This window comes from Triticum aestivum, chromosome 5B (genome assembly GCF_018294505.1).
Source record: "Triticum aestivum cultivar Chinese Spring chromosome 5B, IWGSC CS RefSeq v2.1, whole genome shotgun sequence".
NCBI classification, from domain to species: domain Eukaryota; kingdom Viridiplantae; phylum Streptophyta; class Magnoliopsida; order Poales; family Poaceae; genus Triticum; species Triticum aestivum.
Genome location: NC_057807.1, coordinates 685,981,169 through 685,987,617, shown reverse-complemented (window position 1 = coordinate 685,987,617; position 6,449 = coordinate 685,981,169).

Genomic DNA, 6,449 nt, shown 5'->3' with positions numbered 1-6,449 from the left:
AAATAGGTCACTTAACTAAATCCTACATCTACCTAGCTACCTAATTTGGGAGGAGACAACTTCAACTAGTGGAGGGGAAAGGAAAAAGAGAAAGGAGATGCATTAATGGAGGTGGTGTAGTTAGGTAGGAGTAATGAAGAGAGAGAAAGGTGGATAGAAGAGAAAGAGTAATGGGGGAGAAGTATTGAGGAAGAAGAAGAGTGAGAGTGGGAGCATGTGGGGGAGGTAGGGGGAAGGGAAGAGAGGAGGGGGAGGGGAGGCACGGGTGGGGAAAGGTGGTGGGTTGGTGCGGGTTAGCAGTAGCGCGGGAGGAGAAACGCGTTGCTGCTAAATAATTGGCAACGGCGCTACTGCTAACAGTGACAAAAAAAATTGGCAATTTGTAACGTAGCAGCAGCGATCCCAGTAAAAGCGCGCTACTACTACATCCGTAGCAGTAGGGCGGTTCTGGCCACGGCGCTACTGCTAAATGGAGCTCGATGAACACCGCCGGTGGATATTTGTAGCAGCGCGGTTTACGCAGAGCGCGCTACTGCTAAAAATTTATCAGCAACGAGTTTCCAGCACACACGCTGCTACTAATTAGTAGCAGCGCTCCTTTTTGAGTCGCGCTGCTGCTAAGATTCTATGTATAGGCTTTTCCCTGGTAGTGCTAGTGGGGTTTTTTTAGTCCCACCTCGCCAAGCGAGAGGCATTCGCAGCTGTTTATAAGCCCTGAGTGCAGAGACGATGAAGAAGCGGCTCAATGCTCACCTGCACGTTGGTTCGCTTCAAGCCTTGAGGAATAGGGTAGACTGCACGGAGCTATGTGCAGTGCAGTTTACACTATTCCGAAAGGCTTGAAGCGAATTAACTAGCATTGCGCCTCTTTTTTATTTTTAATGACTTATTACCACACAGAAATAAATAAAAAAATAAATATAGCAAAAAAGAAAAAAACTATATGAAAAACTACTCAGAAATAAATAGAAGAAAAAATAGTTGTGATTAACTTTACTAAAATCTTTTTTATTTTTAATGACTTATTACAACTCAGAAAAAAATAGAAAAAAATAAATATAGCAGAAAAGAAAAAAAACAATATAAAAAACTACTCAGAAATGAGAATAGATGCGCTTATAGAGAAAATTCAACATAAATTCATAATAAACTTCTACTAACTTCAGAGAAATTCAGTATGAATTTAGGTCAAATTTCCTGTATAAGGGCATCTATTTTTATTTCGAGAGGAGTTCAATAAGGCAGAGAGGGAGGGGCTTATAAACCGGTGTGAGCCTCGTTCGATTGGCGAGATGGGACTAAACTCTGGCCGCAACGAGGACCAATACTTTAGTCCCGGTTGGTGGTATGAACCGGGACTAAAGGGAAACCTTTGGTCCCGGTTCGTGGCACCAACCGGGACCAATGGTGGTGGCCCAGAAGCAAGACACATTGATACCGGTTCGTCCCACCAACCGGGACCAAAAGGTCGAGACAAACCGGCACCAATGGCCCACGTGGCCCGGCCGGCCCCCGGGACTCACGAACCGGGTCCAATGCCCCCATTGGTCCCGGTTATGGATTGAACCGGGACTAATGGGCTGACCCGGCCTGAACCAATACCCCCTTTTCTATTAGTGTGTACACTACAATATACAAGACATATACATGGAAACGTATAAATACAGTCTAACAGCGCCACCATCGCCCATGCCGCGGTCGCTGGCGAGAAGGAGCAGAGTGGATGGCGAAACGGGGAACGGAGCTGTGGGCGCGTGTGGGTAATAGGATAAGGTCGTGTCGTGTGACACTAAGGTTTGCTTCCGGCTGACTATAAGAGGCCTACTTCAAAATTCGTGCAAAACGATCCAACGGATGTCGAGTAGTTCACTGGGAATGTCTAAATATCTTACGTTCACCGTATAAAGATCACGTCTGCGAGTGTGCGCCGCCACTGCGTACTCCCGCCGGCGGAGAGCGCGGGCCAGCATGGGCGATGCGCTCGGCAAGGAGCGGCGGAGCACCGCTTGCTGCGGCTACCCGGCCGCCGTACTGGGACCGTTCACGGCAGCCCTCCCCAGATCCGGGAGCCGGTCATCATCGTCGATTTGGGGGCGGCGGCGGAGCCAAAGCAAAGCGAGGCCTGAGTCTGAGTAGTTCCGGCGCAGGTGAGCGAGAACTGTCGCTGATTTCCCGACTCCTGATTTCCCTATCCGTGGTCGTACTCGTACGCCACCCTGTCACTCAGAGCTGGTGGTTCTTCACTGAGAATTTCCCGATTCTTGGTCGGATTCCTCTCCGTGTCAGCGCCGGCGGCGGCCGTCAAAGCTCCCCATGTTCGAGTCCAATACGAGGTCGGCGAGCCTTTGCTGTTGCCGTGCGGGTGCCGGTGTCGGTGCGCGTCGCAGAGTCGGACCGGAGGTTCAGCGCACGGTTAAATCTTGCGTGTATATATATCAAAGTTTTAAATAGCGCGTTAAGCATCTTAGCGCCAGACCTCTTTCAAATGCTATAGCGTGCTATAACGAAGCTATAGCGCGCTATTTAAAATGTTTGTTCATTTGTTTGGATCAAAGTCTCTTAGCACAAAACCTTTTGTAAACGCTATAGCGGGCTATAGCGGAGCTATAGCGGACTATTTGAAACAGTGATATATATGCGAACTACTCATATATGTTGAGGAGCAAGCATGTTGAAATTCTGCCCTCGGAATCGATCACATCAAATTACGATGAACACATGCACACGAAAACTTTTAGCCAAAGGTGCGTCTCGTACCCTCTAATCCCTCTCTTTATTGCTTTTCTGTTTTCTCTGCTCCACAGTGTTACAATCTCACGTCCTGGCCGTGTATATATACTCAGGTGGTCGCGTACGGAAAGCTAACCTAAATCGACTTGGACTCTAAAAGCTAACCTACACGTACACAAAGTCCTAGCCGGACTCAACTAGACCTCTACTAGGAAACTCCTAATTAATCACCGGCTAGATTGAACACGATTAGCTAAAGGACACAGTACGTGGACTCATAGCTAATTATGCTTTATACCTAAACATCAAGATTATTCTAACAATCTCTTCCTAATCTTGACACGTTGTCTTCGGTGCTCCTTTGATCTTGATTCTTGCAGCTTCGCGACTTGTTGATCCAAACTTCAATGTACGATCCGGACTACCAGCCCACACCGTCGCATCTACACGTGCAACGTGCAAGACTGGACGCACCATCAGTCCCCACGTCGTGCAGTTTAACTGGTCACTGTCCCACTACACGCGGAGCTTGATCTTTAACTGTCATATCCGTACACTGGGTATGACCCGCCTGGAAACATGTAGTGCGCCTCCTTGCTCTGCCATGTTGTGCCACCGCCATTGCTTGGCCGCTGCCTTGCACTCGGTCCGCGCCATACTCCTTGTACTTGCTTACAGTAGATCCACTCTCCACTGCTTGCACACCTCCTCGCTTTACGATGGCTTCGCCTACCATCGTCCGTCTACGGCATCACACCGAATCAACACTGGCCGCAGTCAGGACGCTCCACGAGGACATGGACATGACTCACGGAACACCGTGCACACCGCTTCCACAACAACGAATCCACACAGAAACGAACACTTGGACACTACGATGACTCACAGACGCAACAACGACTGATCGTGCAAACTCGCACGACTCTTTCACTCATCCGACTCCCCCGGACGGCAATCTTGATGAGCTCCAGCATCGCACCTCGGCACCACCTCTCCCATCAACGATCTCCTTCCACCGCCTTACCGACGACAGCCTATCGTCTCCCTCCTTGTCGCTCCGCCGAACGACGATCGCCAGAACCTCCTCATCGCTGCATCACCCGTCGCTCCTCGTCGCTGCACCACCCAGCGACCATATCGCCCGCCCCGAGGCGCTAGTCAGGTCGCCACCCCGGGGCAAGCGCAGCTTCACCTCGACCTTGCTCTAATACCAATTGTTGGAATTCTGCCCTCGGGATCGATCACATCAAATTACGATGAACACACGCACACGAAAACTTTTAGCCAAGGGTGCATCTCGTACCCTCTAATCCCTCTCTTTATTGCTTTTCTGTTTTCTCTACTCCACGGTGTTACAATCTCACGGCCTGGCCGTGTATATATACTCAGGTGGTCGCGTACGGAAAGCTAACCTAAATCGACTTGGACTCTAAAAGCTAACCTACACGTACACAAAGTCCTAGCCGGACTCAACTAGACCTCTACTAGGAAACTCCTAATTAATCACCGGCTAGATTGAACACGATTAGCTAAAGGACACAGTACGTGGACTCATAGCTAATTATGCTTTATACCTAAACATCAAGATTATTCTAACAAAGCAAAAGGTTTCGAGCGATTCTTTAATTTCCTCGGGCTGAGATGAAGATGATCCGAAAGGTGTCAACCATGGCGTGCTGCCGCCTCGCCCTCCACAAGGTCCTTGCTCTATCTATCTTTGATCATTGTTGATGTTCTACCAAGTGTTGGAATAATTATGCATCTCTGGGATGCCATTAGCAGAAACAGATTGCATCTAGATCACCTAAAACATGAACAGAGAAGGGTTTAGGGTTTCTTTACATGTCACGGGAGTGGACATGATCGCCTGCTCGGTGCAGGCGTGATGCAGGGGTGATGTAGTCGAAGTAGATGTTCTCCTCGACGTCCTGATTCCTTCAGGACGCCACCGGCACTGCCCAGGGACAGCGGCGGCGGCTGGCTTAGGTCTTCCCGTCGTTGCAGCACTCCCCCTGATCGGATGGGGTGAGAGAATATCGGGAGGAGAGTAAACCTTACGTGAATTGTAATCTCGCAGGTGCCCAGCTCTCTCCCGTATCCCTTTTAATATGGCGCTGGCGACAGGGGACCCCAAACCTGAGTTCGTTTTTGGGCGCCCCCGATCAGGGCGCGTTAGTTCTGATCGAGGCTCACGTACGTTGGTACGTGGACCCCTTCACTTATCGTTATCCCTTTATCCCTTTTTTTTTGTTAGACTAATAGATCTAACTGCCTGTTTAAGCCGTCAGATCAAAACCAACATTCTCCCCCTTGATCGTTAGGCTTAACTTCATTCGCCCATTCTATATAGGAATGATGTACCAAAGTGAGGTGTTACAACAGCTCAAAACGCCATAGAACCTCAACACTTATAGTACACCCGCCTATTTCGAAATGGAAAACATTTTACTAATTGGGGAGTGGTTTATTTTAATGGTCCTCTTATTCCAGAATCATCAGGCCTCCAGTAGTCCCATGCCGGCAACATGCTCACGAAAGATACTGGGTGGTAAGCCTTTTGTTAGCGGATCCGCAAGCATATGCTTCGTTCTTATATGTTTAACATCAACTGTTTGATCCTGGATTCTATCTTTCACAACACGATACTTTATGTCAATGTGTCTGGCAGCATTACTTGACCTGTTGTTACTCGTATAGAAAACTGCTGGTTCATTATCGCAGTACAATAAAATTGGTTTAGATATGCTGTCAACCACTTTAAGTCCGGGTATAAAATTCTTTAGCCATACAGCCTGCCCGGTGGCCTCATAACATGCTACAAATTCTGCTTGCATCGTAGATCCAGCAGTTAACGTTTGTTTGGAGCTTTTCCACGATATAGCTCCTCCCGCGAGTGTGAATATATAACCTGACGTGGATCTCATACTATCCACACATCCGGCAAAATCAGAGTCTGAATAACCAACAATTTCTAGGTTATCAGTTCTTTTATATGTAAGCATGAAGTCCTTAGTTCCTTGCATATAACGCAAGACTTTCTTTGTGGCCTTCCAGTGGTCCGGTCCTGGATTCGATTGGTATCTGCCAAGCACCCCGGTTACAAAACATAAGTCTGGGCGTGTACACACTTGAGCATACATGATGCTTCCAACAGCTGAAGCATAAGGAACCGACTTCATCTGATCAGTTTCACATTGGCTCCTCGGACATTGAAATGTCCCAAACTTATCGCCCTTAACTATAGGAGCAGGTGAGGGTGAGCACTTATGCATATTGAATTTTTTCAGTACTCTCTCAAAGTATGCCTTTTGAGATAGTCCTAACGTTCCTCTGGACCTATCTCGATGAATCTCGATGCCGAGGACATACGAGGCTTCACCAAGATCTTTCATATCAAAACTGGATGACAGAAAATTCTTGGTCTCATGCAGCATATCCTTATCGCTACATGCCAACAATATGTCATCAACGTATAGGACTAAAAATGTGAACCTACTGCCTTTAAACTTAACGTATATGCAGTTGTCCACAACATTTTCGGTGAAACCAAAAGTTTTGATAATTTTATCAAACTTGAGGTACCACTCTCTTGAAGCTTGCTTCAAGCCATAAATTGATTTCTTTAGACGACATGCTAAATGTTCCTTTCCTTCCACAACAAAGCCTTCTGGCTGAGCCATGTAAACATCTTCTTTTAAGTCACCATTTAGAAATGCCGT